The sequence below is a fragment of the Agelaius tricolor genome, unplaced genomic scaffold (assembly GCF_023055355.1).
Source record: "Agelaius tricolor isolate 1412-34295 unplaced genomic scaffold, bAgeTri1.0.p SCAF_16, whole genome shotgun sequence".
Classification (NCBI taxonomy): Eukaryota; Metazoa; Chordata; class Aves; order Passeriformes; family Icteridae; genus Agelaius; species Agelaius tricolor.
In genome coordinates, this window is record NW_027269276.1 from 14,729,680 (window position 1) to 14,745,649 (window position 15,970).

Here is a 15,970-nt window from a genome sequence, read left to right on the forward strand (position 1 = left end):
TTTAAATTAAACTCTGAGAAATGTATTCAGGTTATATTCTCTGTATCTCATCTTTGGGTAGAGCCTTATGAACTCAAACACATATAACTTGGGGCTTGCTCTAGCATTTAGTGAAGTAATGGAAGAACTTCCCCTCTGAAGCTGTAGAGGCTGAGAAGGCTGATTCAGAGGATGCTGTCTAACATATGTGGAGTACCAGTACTCTCTATCAGGAACTTTTATCTGCTGAGATAATGTGGTGCTAATTAGTAGAACTTCCGAGACAGAAACAATTTGAAGAGAGAAAAAAAATCTTACTACCTCTATGGATGTTCAAAACCAGAGGGAATTTTGAGAATTAAAGAGCCCTTGCTTTCAAAGGCTACCTAGAAGATGTGCCAGACAGGTTGGCTACTTTCTCTGCCCTCTGCAGATGACGCTGGTTTAGCTGTGCTCCTGGCTCATGGTTAGGATGGCTCATGGTGGGATTGCAGCTGCTTTGTACCATCCCTGTCCCCCCAGAGGGCCCTCTCTGGTGTGTGACGTCGTGCAGAGCACGGGGAGCTCTACCTGAGATGTTCACAGGAGCGTGAGAATCTGCTATGGCCAATAAGCCATGACATTGTAAACTGGGACCATTAATATTGCTTCCAGTAAAACACAATCCCACGGTCCTTGCTCCACACGATGTCAATGTCACACAGAGGCTTGTTGTATCTGCAAACAACCACAAGGTGACAGGCAATGCTGCCAAACAATTCCGGGACGCCTCGCTGGCTGACTGGATGCTCACATGCACAATAAAATTCCTGCATTAGGATATGGTCAGTGGTCAACTCTAATGTTAACTGATAAGTACTTGAAATTTTGGAAACAGAAGCCTGACGGGAGGATACAGTGATTGCAACTTAGGATCACAAGAACAGAAAATATTCTAAAACTCGTTGGACTAAAAGATTGGCAAAATATTTTTGTTTGCTCCACAACAGATAAAATACCCTTTAGAAAAGTGCAGGTAAGGCCACACAAGCAAGGCCATGGATGCATCATCAGTTGGCAGCAGTAGAAATAGAAAAAATAGACTAAGAAACAGGAGGAGGAGGCAGGAAGTATTCATAGCTTTTCTATACAGGGAATTTATGTTGACAGAAAGTATGAAAACAAGCCTGAGCAGTCCATGTACTAAGGAGCATTTGCATAAGGGAGGTTATGTAATGTGTGATCCTCAATGAATGATTATCAGTGGCAGAACACCTCCACTGGGATTGCAGTAATCTCCACTGTTAAACCTGGCTCAGGAAATGGACGCTACATGAATTATTTTGCTTAGAAATGGCATAAAAATCTAGACATGCAGAAATGTTGTTATTCTTAGTAGTTATGTATTTACCTTCACAAAAAAGGTTCTATTCTGTAACCTTTTTTTTTACCTTTTGCATACAGGTTTACAAAATATATATAGAAACATGCTTTCTAAATGTGTAATTCCATTGCATATTAAAGCTAATATTTTAGGGAAGAAAAAGAAGTGGAGGGCATTTGTACTGTGGTTTGAGTGTGGCCTCTGAGGAATATAAAATTAAAGTGTACAAAGGATGCTTTATTTTATGTCCTGCACCAGCTTGTACAGATTATTTCAGTTTGATCAGCTGTCTTCTAGAATGAATTATTTTTTGCAAAGGGATATCTTTGAAGATCAGTTACAGAATTAAAAAGTAACAGTAACTAAGCAATTCTCAGTCTCATCATTACGGTTCAGAAGCTGTTAACAGTTGTAAAGGGCTAATTAGTGTAATGTAATCCTCTTAGGAGGCTGCAGGCATTGAGCTAGATTTCTTTATAATTTGTATGTAGGCCTTCTTTATTCCATTGGAATTACAATAATCAGAGACAGCAGTATGTATTTGCATTCTAGCCATCCACATAATGTTTATTTTGCATACTGAATACTGCACAATTAATGCAGAAGCAGAAATTTCTATTTTCTACTTCAATATCAAAATGTTTGGAAGAACAGCCAAGTCTTGGTTTTACAACTGTGCAAAATCTACCAGAAGAGAAAATGAAAACAGGAGTAAGTGGCTTTCTGAAATCCCAAGCAATCAGAGAGAGAAAATACTGGAAGAGCTGGATGTGAACAAAGTGCTGTCATATTTGGTTTACAAGAGAGTCTTTTCCTTGGAGGAATACAAAGACATTTGGTCCCAGGAGAGCTACAAGAAGAGAACTGAATATTTTCTAGATAAACTGTATTTAAAAGGCCCAGGTGCTTTCTCTGCCTTTTGTTCCATTCTGGAGGAGGTCTCTCCTAACTTGCTGACATGCTTTCTCCTTGGCTATGAAGGTAAGGTCACTGTCTGCTCTGAAATGCTTAAGTGTATATTGGTAATGTCTTGCAATCCTTTGACACTAATAGTTATTTGCTATAATTAGTGTTTACTTTCTCTCTTGCACTAAACCAGAGATAGTATTTGCTGCCTTTATGGTTCTTTGTTATGAAAGAGAAAATAATCAGGAGAAAAAAAATTTAAATATATTTTATTGTTATACTTAGAATATTTAACCTGATAAAATGCTGAATATTCAAATTGCTGTTACTAATAAATGAAAGTCAGGATAGGAAAAGGATTTCTAGGTATTACTGATAATGCTTAGATAAGAAATGTAACACTGATCGTTTACGCTCCTTCCGCTTTCCAAAATATTAAAAATAGATTGAGAAGTTCTGTAGGCAAAAGCCCGAGTAAGTGATCCTGTTCACATTTTTCTTGTTTGTTATTGTATCTGTCTGTAAACAGCTGTGTGAAAAAGGATTGAATTACTAAATACCACCAATACAAGTGAAGTGAATCAAATGGTTATTTGGACATCAGGCACTAGCCGTGCTGATTTGCAGAACAATCTTTTTCTGGATATTAGCAAAGATAATGCGGGAACGCGCAGAGTGCTCACAATTATATCTTACTGACCTATTTTTATTTTTTGTGTCTGTTATATTCTAAATTTCAGTCTATCAAGTCAGCTAGAGTTTTTCTCAGCAATGACTGCAGGGTTGTGCTCAAAGGTTATATAGAGAATGTCCTTTTAGAATGTAATTAAAATAGTCACATCTTTCACCAATCTATTCAGTACCAGCTTTAAACACCTTAAAATTACAACTATTTAGAAATGAAAGAAGTCTGAGTCCTGTAAAAATATTAATAAACTAAATATGAAAAATTGAAATATAAAAACCATTCTGACCTTTAAAATAACTAGATTGTGCCCTCTCTTGACACCCTGATTACTTTTAAAATTGACAGTTGGAGTTTTAATTACATGAGAAAGCAACAGACATTTTACCCTAATTTAATTACAAAAGATGCCCATTTAATGTAACTTTTCAAGATTAATTTACAGTAAGGTTTTATAGCAGGAACGAGAAAATCAAAGGAGGTTCACAAATGTTGTTGGGGAATTTAATACATTTACAATGTACTTCACAGACTACAATGTTATGAAAAGGCTACCTAGGGCCTCTTTATGCTATCATTTTTTTAAAAAACCCATATCAATATAAATATAATTGATCATAAATACATTATAAAGCCAAGTCTTTTGGAATACACTTTTTAGAATGAAGTTTGGGCTTCCTCCGAATTAACTGAAGAGACAGTGCAGGGAGGTTTTTATTCTATGCCACCTAAACAGATCGTGCAGGGGCCTGTCACAGAACAGATTTCAATCTTCCAGTGGGTACAAGGTTTGGGGGTAGCACTGCTCTAAAGGGGGATGGCCTCAGCTGCGGGGTGCAAGTCAAGGACTCTGTCTCCCTGACAACATCACAGGAGATACAGAGAAAAAGGAGAAAGCAAATGCCACACATTTCCAAAAGAGTAAAGGATACTGTTGGAACAGCGTCCCCAATCCATTCTGTCTGTCTGTGCCTTGTGCAGGCAGAAAAATGCCTCGGGCTGCCTTAGCTCAGCCACTATTACACTCTTTCTTCCTTCCCCTCCCCCAGCAGCGCTTATCAAATGTGCAAAGCTAGTTTTAGAATCTGTTTTTGCTAGTAATAATTGACTGGATACCAGGCAAAGAAAAACACATGCTATATATTCACATTAATTCATGCAAATAATCTGTTTAAATTCATGCATACATATATTTCAGATTCAATTAAAATGCATGATGTGTTATGGCATTGTGGATTTTTATAGATCAATTTTGATAAACCATGTTACAAGGTGCACAGAAAGATATGATGAAAAAGAACATTGTTCATTATTTCCATTACAATAATTTTCTTCTCCACCCTCTAAAAGATGACTGATAGGGCACAGGAATCAGAAGGAGGGAATGCAGTCTAGATGCATGACGAGAAGCTGCTATGGCTGTGCTATGTGGCATCAGCACCCAGCTAGCAGAGCAGTGCCATCCTGCCCACTGTGCTTGTTAAAGACACTCTTTATGGCAGGCTGACTGAGCACACAGAATAGAATCAATCTCTGTTATTGATCAGCTGCATGTGCAGTGGGGCCAATTTCTGTTCTCTGAACCTGCCCCTGTTGGCAGATATGGTTATTTTAATGGGTTTCCATTGTCTGCATGCCCTCCAGAAAGAACCATTTGACAGGTGCTGGAAATGTGGCATGACTCCACGAGGTCACTCAGGCTGTGGACTAATGTGGCTCTGCAAAAACTGTGAACTGTGCTAGTGAGATGTGGCCACTGAAGGATGTACTGTTGCTTGCACATAATTGTTTTAACACCACTTTGAACTCTTTCGCCTCATTATTTCAAAGAATTACCCTCACGGTAACTTAAGGGTGTTACAGCACCACTGATGCCTCAAGATTTGTGACTTGATTCATTTACTTGCAATTCTCCCTATAATACAAAACAAAGTCCCTAGTGATTTCATAGGGAGAAACTGTGGGTTACTACTTACCAATATGATACCATAGAAAGTCAGTTCTTCATTGGCCAGACAAAATTTTATATGGAGTAAGACTTTTCATGATTTCCAAATTTCTATAAATTGTCTGACCTGTATATCTCAAGTCTATTGGAAATATGAATAGTGAAAGAACTTTATGAATATGAGGTCAAAAGATATTGTGTTTACCTTAACCAGCCACTTATCCAAATGTAACATCACTGACAGAATTACATCAAACTGTAGATGTTATTTTGAATTATGCATCAGCTATTAGAGAATTTCTTTGTTATCCAGACCATATGCGTTTCCCAGCGTTATCAGAGCAAACAAAGCTGAGAGCTGTAGCAGAGATGGAGCTTCATGAAACCTGTCAGATGAGTGACCAAGAAGGAAGCCTTTCTGCTGAGGAGCAACTGAACCAATCATTCCACAAATACAGGTTAAAATTATCACTGTCATGATGTCTTTAATAATCACATTTCCCATGAGTTAATTTCTGTATAAGTGAAGTACCACTGAAGCTTTAATTGCATTTGATTTTACCTGGCATTTGTAAAGTACAATTCTGCTTTGTTTAAAGAACATTTTTGGATGTTGATTTTTGGATGCTGTTGAATGCTGGGAGTCATCCCTGGTCTTTGCTACAGGTATTCAGTAGTGAAGTAATGCATTGATGACACTGCTAGTTTTCAGTGTTAAGGGCTAAGTACATATGTAGAATATTTTACTCATATGTTTTCTTGGAGTGTGGCAGACAGCCTATGTTAGTATCCCAGTTTCTGTTATTTTTATTTATTTACTTTCAGATTAATAGAAACTGAGGAAGACCTATGTAAGAACAGCATGTAACCTGATACATGCTGTGATACTGGGATTTAAGTCCCTTCTTCAGATATTTGAACATAAAAATAGGAGAAAGAAAACCTTGGAAACTCCGAAAATGCTTCATTTTATGTAGTTAGTATTCAGTTCCAGCATTTGCAGTTGTGTGTTTGGAGTCATGCTTTGCCTAATTTGTTAAGGAATCTAGCTGAGAATGGACTACAGCTCACAATAGCTCAGTTGGTTACAATAAGGTGCTAATAACCCACCAAGGTTGTGGGTTCAATCCCTGTACGTGATTGCCTTAAGTCACTTGAGAGTCGGACTTGATGATCCTTGTGGGTCCCTTGTAACTCAGAATGTTCTGGAATCTGTCATTTGGAAATTAACATTTCGCACAGGGGAACAAAGCTTATGTGTGGCAAAACTTCACTGCTAATTATAAGTTCATTGTAAAAGTGACAGTCTTTGCCTTGCTTTAAATAACAAAAAATAATGTGTACAAAGCATGTAAATAGCATTTATTCAGAAAGAAGTGCAGAGTTAAGCCACAACAGATTTTTATAATTTTTTTGGACAGCCATATATTGGCATCTGACACCTCTAAACATCATTACTAATTTAGGTAGTAGGGTGTTTATGTCATTTTTTGCATTTATTTTGTGTTCCTTCAGAAACTTAATAACAATAACAAAAAGCATCAACAAATGCAGCATTTGGCAGTTAATACTGAGCACCAGTACTTGTGACCAATAAAGCCCTGTTCAGTGGGGCCACTAGATGGTACTGCACTACAGGACAATTCCTTGGCTGCCTATTTGACATTATAACTGTGAATGATTATCTGGAATTGCAACAATAGCATAATGGCTTGTTTGCCCAGTTTTCCCAGGCACAATACACACACACACACAGACAGATGCAGAGGATACACATAGGACTTTTAGAAGCATTTCTTGGTTTGATTTGCTAGCATCAATAAAGAGTCTATGTTCCTTATCAACCCATACAAATGTAACTTTGATGTTTCAAAGACATAGTGGCAAATACTTCCTTTCCTTCATTGAATGTGGCAAACAAAATTCAGAGACTGTCTTCCCTGAGAGGAATAAATGGCACCAAACACAAACCAGTGAAGAGTATGAGCCCAAATTCAGAGATGTGATGATGGTCACACTTCAGGAATTTTGAATTCCTTGCAGTTTGGAGAGCTTCATAACCACGTTCCATATGCAAACAGCAAAGTGAAGTGCACTGTAGTGGTAAATCAAGCCCATGAAGTTCAAACCAAGTAAAAAAGCCACAGCTATTCAAACATCTAGGTTTTATTTGTCTGGCTATATTCATTCAACTCCAACAGATTAATATACAATTCCTTTTTTTGCATGTTTATGAAAACAAATCATATTACCACAGACTTTCTACTCATCTTCTACAGTTTCCCTACTGAATGGCTGTATTGGGCCCTGAGTAGTGGGTCACAAGGCTGTGTATTGTTGTTATTTGTGCTCTAAAACACCTTTTCTATGCCCCAAAACATTCCTTTAGCAAAGGCTTTAGTGTCCTACCTTCTGTGTGAAGTCAGATTTCTGAAGTTCATTCTTTCTTACATGTGTCTGATCATGGGGGTCAAATCACATGACAAAGAAGATAAGTCATATAATATAGAAAAAATCCCTTTTGAGAAGACCTCAGTTAATGTAGAATCTTGATGGAAATCACACAGTCCTCCACTGCTGGAAATGCCAAACAATCCCCTCACTTGCTGCCCAGTGTGCCAGGCACAGAGGAAGGCACACATCAGGTTGGTGAGCTCTTGCTGGAGTGCAGATCCCAGTGCAAGGGACAGAGCACAGCACACAAGTGCACATGATTCTCACACAGGAAATCCCAGACCAGGGACCACCCAGCTCCCCAGCACCTTTACAGACCCGTGCTGAGTGCCACATTCCCCAGCACAAGGCTTCAACCACATGAACACTGGGGCAATACAGAGAGAAGTCACCAGTAGAATTCTGTAGGGGATTGATTTTTCCTAACAAACTCAAAAATTGGTTGGAAGAAGATCTTAGCAGTGAAGTGGAAAAATTTGCTGAGGATATACATTTACTCAATGTAGGTAGTGTGAGAGCTGTGCACAGAACTGTAAATGGGCCTTAACTGGTTAATAAAATGGCAGAGGAAATTTAGTGTAGATAAATGTGAAATTATATGCATGGGCTAGTGTTCTTGGCTTTATGAATAAAGTGATGAACTCTGAGTTGCCCATTACCACTCAAAGTAAAAGTTTCAGATTGTGACAGGTATTTTCATAAAAACATCAACTCAGTGCATGGCACCAATCCAAAAATACAAATGTTTGTTAGGAAAGGAAAAGGAGCAAAACAGGAAATAAAATGATGCCAGTTGATAAGCCACAATTTGCTCACACCTGGAATACTGTGTGCTGCTCTGGTACTTGCATCTCGTGTTTTCCTGCTTCCAGTGATTACTTAGAGAAGTAGTTAGTCCTCAAAGAGGTTTTAGGATGTTCTTGGAGTACAGAGCTTCTTAATGAATGGTCATGCTTTTCTCCACATCTGAATGATTTGGAGGGACATTGGAAATAGAAAAGAAACCCTGCTCTCCTTATGAAATTTATGTGGGAAGAATCTATAAGAGAAAATTCTCGTGGATTATGCACCTCCTCGTGGATGGTATTCTGCAAGAGAGCATGCACTGAGCCAATGCAATCAAGGATCAGGAAAAACAGCCATTTCTTGCCAGCAAATACTGAGAGAAAACCTTGACTGGCTTCCTGCAAACACCTGCTACTTGGCATGCCCAAGTCACTGCCAGTATTCCTGCTTTGAGGGTGCCATCCCTAATTTTGCATGTATTTTCAGAGCAAATGTGTTTTGCAAAGTGGGAGGTAATACCACAGGTAACATACATAAGGAAGGGTTTTATTTAGATTGTGCCTGACACAATTGTTCATTGAGGTTCAAGAGGTTAGATTTTGATGAACCAAGGGACTGCACTCTTTGTGTCTTTACCACCTGGTATTTTTATGACATGCATCAACAATACAAATCAGGTGACAATATGTAAGAATTGTCACCATTTGCTTGTGGCTTTTGGCATCACAGCAGTCATGTCAAGGTCAATTCATCCAGCAGCATTGGCTTATTTGACAGGAAGCTGCTTATCTCAGTTTGGAACCTGGAACAGATTAACCATGGCTATAGACAGCAGGAGAAAGAAGAGTAAAAGAGAAGTGAAGGAAGAGAAGAGAAAAGGAAATAAAGAGCTGAGAACAAGTGTCTTCCCCAACTATTATGGCTATTTCCACTTTAGAATTACCATTTTAAGTACTCTTCAGTCTCTTATCTTAATTTCTTGCAACTATTGACACATTAGAAGCTATCAGACCCTGTAGTTAATGGTACTGTAAATACAGTATGTTGGAGTAAAGACCAGAATCTCTCCTTAATAACCTGCTCACCTCAGGGAAATCTACATTTCCTCTATATAAATTGTCACTTCAGTAAACTGCTCCCCTTGCTACACAAAATGTAAAATATGAGAAGTTCTATGATATTATAGATAACTAAATGGCTCTTGTGACTGAAGTAGCAGTTGCTTATGTAACTACACTTTTACAGAATTTATTTTTTTTTTTCCACAAAACATACCAACTCTGGCAACCATTACCATAGCAATGCATTATGTATGCTTCCACACACAATATCCCATATCTGAAAATATCCAGACCTCACTTCTCTATTCTCCCTCAATTTTGCTTTCAACAAAATCTAAAAGCAAGCCTTTGGCCTTGAAAACATTTTTTCTGATCTTTGAATTTCTCTAATTTTTGGCTTTTACATTTAATTACTGCAGTCTCTGTAGGGGGATACAGTATGGGTAAATGAAGGTGGTATAGAATGTGATCTCATCCCCTAAAGAGTTGCAGCTGATCTAATTTCCAAAGATTAGGAGCAGGCCTGATGTTAACAGGCCACACCTGTAGCCAATAAGAACAGTGGTATAAAAGAGTGGATTGGGGGGGCTCTGGAGTCAGATGGCTGCTGCAGGGACCAGGAGCAGTCAGTGCTTAGAGGAGCTGCCTGTGGGAGACATTGAGGAGGTACGAAACTCTGGTGATGTGGAATCCTTGCACTATAACAACAATAGAACTCTTGATCTATAAGACAATAGTCTCAAACTTAATTTTGGCTTTTCTTGGCAAGAAATGCTCAAAAGATTGTTCTTTGCATGAGAAAACATCAGAGTACAGTGGTATTCCAGCTAAATCCCACACTCTGGGAGCTGTGATGGGGTTTCTATATGCATCTTGGGCCATCTCTTCAGTATCCTGGAGAGCCTTTTTCAATTTCTTGTGCATCCCAGGCACAGTTGGCATTGTTAGAGTGGACCAGCCACAGACAGCTGTATTTCCAGCCACCCAACAGTCTTAAGGTGACTCCTCTCTGCCCTAAGGGTTTTGATGAAGGCTAAGACATGGAAGTGTTGGGTTTGAGAAGGGCTGTGTGAGGGATGAGCTGGAGCTGGCAGTCTGCATTCCCACTGCCACTGTGCTCATCCATCACTTGGGGGATGGACATATTCTTGCTGTAATTTAATTTATATTTATACCAGTCTTTGAGTAAGAAATCATAACACAGTGACTGCATCTTAGGAAGATTTTCTCACAGAAGCCTTCTGCCTTATGACTTGGCTATGCTTAGGAAGATTCCCTCTGTAATATTAATAACACATTCTTTACTACTGCCCAGCCCCAACAGCACTGCATCACAAAATTGCCATAAAAATATTTCTTCTATGAGTGCTTTTAGCATATGCTCTGCTTGCATACTGAGGAAAAAATGCATTAAACTATATGTAATAACATAACTTTGACCTTTTTGTCATAGCAATACTTCCATAAGGACATACTTAGATTGTAAACGCTTCCAGTCCAGAATAAATCTCTGTCAGTGTCACCTGGGAACTCCAGGCATTGAAATCCTGCAGTAACAGTAGCACCAAGAAACAGATACTCAGTTTATGAGGGGGGCTAAGGAATCATTGTTGCTTTGGGTATGGTTTCCAATGTATGTATTTAGTACAATGTTGGGAAAAATCTGTGTTGTATACAGCATGAATAGTCTTGCAAAGGTCAGCACAAAGTTTTTAGAGTTTCTGCAGTGAGAGTATATGGAGCTGTTTGCTGTGCAGGCTAATGATTTCTCAAGAGGCAGAGAGCTATATACACAAACACTTAAAGCAGCATTTCAATTAATCAAATTGCTTTTTCCATGTCTTTTAAGGCTGATCTGGGAATAAAGTAAAGCATTAAAATGAGAACACATTTATACAAGTATATTGACCCCAATGGCCGTTCTTCACCCTGTTTTTAAACCTAAGTGGAATGTTGAACAAATGTCCACAAAGTTGCAGTTCAGGCACTGCAGTCTTCAGGGTGTTTGATAATGCCAGAAGAAAGCTGATAAATACAGATACAGAATAATGAACTGATTTTAGAAGGAACAATAATAATTTGTAGCTGGTGTTCAATTTCATGATGCATTTAATGGTTTTTGAGACAGCTATACGTTAGTCTATATTGGCAGTGCAACACTTGTACAGAAATGACCCAAATAAATCTTCACTAATAGATCAAGAAGATTATTATCTTCTACTTACACATTTTTATGGTGTGTATGTCACAGCCAAAGAAATGATCTCAAATGCTTAGATTCAAGATGGTTTCTTTCCACGATAAAGTTTGCATCATAGCTTGGTTTCACTGGTGTACATTGAAGAAGATTTTCACCTCCTCTTTAACCTCATTTACTGACATAAGTAAAACTTGGAAAAAAGTTCTAGGGTAATAACATTCAAGTTTGGGGTTTTTATTAAGGACTTTAGCATCAAAAGTACTGCTTGTATTTTAAAATCTTACTTTACTGGAGTAGCAACCATGATGGTTTTATTCATTGGTTTGCAAGTTCATTTATGGACAGAGTTATAAATGAGATGAATGGAATTGCCTGCAAGTTAATTTGGCCTATTATCTTTATTTCTAAATTTATAGGTACCATGGGAGGAAAAAAAGGAAAAGTACTTTCCAGAAATACAGAAATTTTAGTAAGAACTGGTGGTTGGTGTTCCAGAGTAGCCAAAGTATTATGATGCAGAAAGAATCTATTGGAAAACTCTTCTCTAATATTGCTCACTGCTCTTTATACTCTATCCCAGAAAGGAAGAAAAAAAATCTGCAAGAACAAAATTAAAAATATGAGGCAAAATATATTATTAGTTTAATAAGCAAAGAGATCTTTTTACCTGAGCCTGAAAAAGGCACTGTTGGATTCAGACTAGAGATTAGGGTAAGGCAAAAGGTAGGTAATAGAGGAGATGAGCCAAACAATTAGAAATATTTTTTTCTCTTTGGTGACCAGGCAAAATGAAGTCTAAAAGAACAGAACAATTAAGTATTTATTATCTTAGCAAAACTGTAAGTAATCTGTAATTGCCACCATACATGATCAAAACCATTAATTTAATGTGATTCAGAACAGAATTTTATTTTTCCATGAGTAACAGACCCTTCTATAATCTTGCTAACAGTAAATTCCATTTCCCTACCATATTGTAAATGCACTTTTATCAGAAGAGTGTTTAGAAAAAACATCTTCTGGGAAGAGTTTACTCTTGCTAAAGTCCAAAGCTAAGGCAGCTGTGCTAAAACACCCCACAAATTCTAGAGGGCTGATGCAGGAAAATAAAATCTGTGCTGCTCTGCAACATCTGCACTGCTTTATGGGACAACTAAAACCAAAAATACAGATGAAAATGACAGCATATGAATGACCATAGCCTACACCACATTTGCCAAGTAACCCTGCAGCATTACCTGAAGAATTTCAGAATTCAGTGAATCCTTGTCCACTGGTTCTGCTTTATATCAAGATTTATGTTCCACTGTGCCAACTGCTCCCATGGCTTTAGTAAGACACAATCAATCAGCTGTTCCAGAACCATTTGGTTCTTTATGTGCACCTTATCTCTTTTATTCTCAAGGCTACTTTCTCAACTCTAAATTAAGGAGTAAAGTGAAAACACTGATTGGAAGTTTCTATATATTTCTTAAATTTATAATGTCCCTAGAAACCAATTATGTGATTTTGCATAGAAAATAAAAATAATTTGACTTTTCACCAGATTATATTTTGAAATAACATAGTAAGGTTTAAATTAGTTATTTAATGTTAAAAATTAAACACATTTTGTCCTAGCATTACTGAATAAGTTTTTTTTTTATGATTTAAATACCACAGAATATCTTAAATATGTTTTCTGATAGATCTGGGGCAGCAAAGCCCTTCTGGACATTTATCTCTGAAATTACATTGAGAGGAATAAACAGCTGTCGGGAATATAAATGCTAACTCATCAGAATGCTGACTCAGTGCTGTAGAAATCAAAATATGTTCATCTACTGCAGAGGTAACATGTCATATACCAACTAGTCATATTTTAGCTTGGCCAACTATAAAACCAGTTGAACAAAAATGCTGGAACAGGGGAGTGGAAATCAAATTATAAATGGGAATAAGTTTAAGGTTCTTGTGAAGATCTGGCATATGACCATAAAAATAGAATTATAGGATAGTTAGGGTTGGAAGGGACCTTTTAAAGGTCATCTGATCCAAACCTCACTGCAGAGCAGGTGGCTCAGAGCCCCATCCTGCCTGACCTTGACTGTTTCCAGGAACTGGGCATCTACCAGCTCACTTGGCAACCTGTGCCAGGGTTTACCCTCACTGTAAAAAATCCCTTTCTTCTATGTAATCTAAACTGACCCTCCTTCAGTTTAAAACCATTGCCCCTTGTCCTATCACAACAGGCCTTACTAAAAAGCTTGTCCCCTTCTAATAACCCCAAAAGTAAGCATCACAGTCAGGATTTGTTTGTTGGTCACCTTCAGTGGCAAAACTCTCTACTCTTCCAGGATTTAAGAGAGAATTCAAGAGACAAGATTGTCTCTTGGGTTATCATGTGATTTAAGGTCCACTTCTGCTTTCTCTGCAAGTAATAGAATTTCTTTATTTTGTTGAAACAGGATTTAGCAATGAGGGATCTGAATCCTCTGCAATGCCCTCTTAATGCCTAATGTCCCATTAGAGACATTGGTCCAATTTTGACACTAAGGATGAGCTGAATGCTAGTGACTTTTTGCACTAAGATTTATTAAGGGTGGAAATCCATTACAGGAGAAAATGATTGTATTTTACTAAACATACTGATGATCTGCCAACAGATGTGAGAAAGTTGGAGGTTTTTTCTGAGTTTTGTTTTGATAATAAATCCTGTTAGGAAAATAACTGCTATCTAGGCATTATTTCAGGACTTTTTGTCCAGACTAATTTTATCTTTGATACTTTGGGTCAACTCTCTTGACTTCACTTGAAGCTATCTGTACTCTCTGAAGATTTTGGCTCAGTCTGGAGTTTTATCCAAGCAAGTGGACCTGGACTAGTGCTTTTCTGGTGCAACAAATTAATTTACATTCAATGCATTTCTTTCTTAATATTTCAAAATTATATATACATTTGAACAAATGTCTATATGTTCCTAAAACCATTTCTAAAGTTGCTGATATTCTCTTTTGTATTTCCTCTGTGATCTGCATCTGTCACTGTTCTGCCAGATATCAAGATTGATATAGGGCATCAACCTGTATCTTACAGAAGGATGAGCACCTGGTTCTCTGGATATACTCTCTGCCATAGGTCCTGCAGCAATGCTGCAAAGGAAGAATTTGCTTTTCAAAAGTATGACCCTGGGCATTACTCAGCAAGATGGCTGTCAAAGGGAAAGAGGAAAACACAGCAAAAAAAATGATTTTGAAATATAGCATAGCATTAAAGCTGAAAAGTCTTTCCACTGAAAAAAGCCAATCCCTCTGCAAAAAGAGAATCTAAAAGTGGAAAATCTTAACCACTTCACACAAGGAAATTTTTGTAAAGATAAAAGATGACAGAATACAGCTCTATTACTTAAAGAAATCAAAATATTCATAGAGACACTACAGCACAAAAGTATAGGCTTCCATTTTTAATTTTGTAACCTCAAGCTTAATTCTTTTATTTGCTTCAACTCTTCAAAGCAATTGGAATGTCTCAAGTCAGAATCTTTCCAGGCAGCTGAATTTCTCTGCTGGGCTCCCTGATCCTGTGACATCTTTGTCATGCCCAAGTTATTGTGCAGTTTCACAAGGCAGCCCTGGGTTCTGCAGAACCCAATCCAGAGGCATTGTTTCATTGCCCCAGGTAAAGCAGTCTTGTTTCGTAAACGGAGTGAAATTTTCCCTGGACTGGCATGTTAGGCCTTCTGGTTCCAAATCATCCAGCTGTTACTAATCTGTTATGTAGCTAGTATCTCTTTGTGCTGTATGATCTTTGAGCAGCCAACATTTCTGCATATTTTTATACATCAACATGCTTAATAACCTGTAACATTATAAAATACACATGCAGATATTGTAGAGCAAGACTGCAGCTTGGACCTACTTAAGACTGCATCTACTTTTGGTTTGAGAAATTTAGTCAAGGTATTCAGTTCCTGGACATATTTTGTTAAAAATCTGTGAAGCAACTTTTAGTTACTTTAAAATAATTACCATAACTTACTTACAATTTTTACTTAGCCTTAATATATTTAGTCTCCTCATTAAAAAAAAAAAAGGATGAACCTCCCTTCATATAATTTTCTTTTCCATTTTCTTTATTGCTCTAATCTTACATGAGAAGGTTAAAAGGAACTTTTTCTTATTACACTCATAGGTACAATATCTCTGATCTTGCCTCCTAGACTTCCTGACTTATGAAAGATTTGGTAGATTTGGTGGTTTCAAAGGTGGTTATCTCACCCAGACTTTCACATCTGGCACTAGTATCAGCACAGATAGAAATAATCTGAAGCAATTTAACCTTGCATTCTAATTCCAGCTTCTGTTAACAGCCTTTCTTCAGCTGTTCTACTTCCAAATTAGCTTAGGATTTCTTATGTCATGGTAGTCCTAATCCTTCTAGTTAGGGGCATGTTATCCAGTGACAGCCCCAGGACTAGATTTGCATCTTATCTGCAAACATTCTTGCTGCACAATTCAAGAAAAATGATGGATTTGTGTTTATTTCATATTAGCAGCTTCATTCTCATTGCTGCTGTAAATATTGATGTGTTAGTGGTTTATTTCTGAAA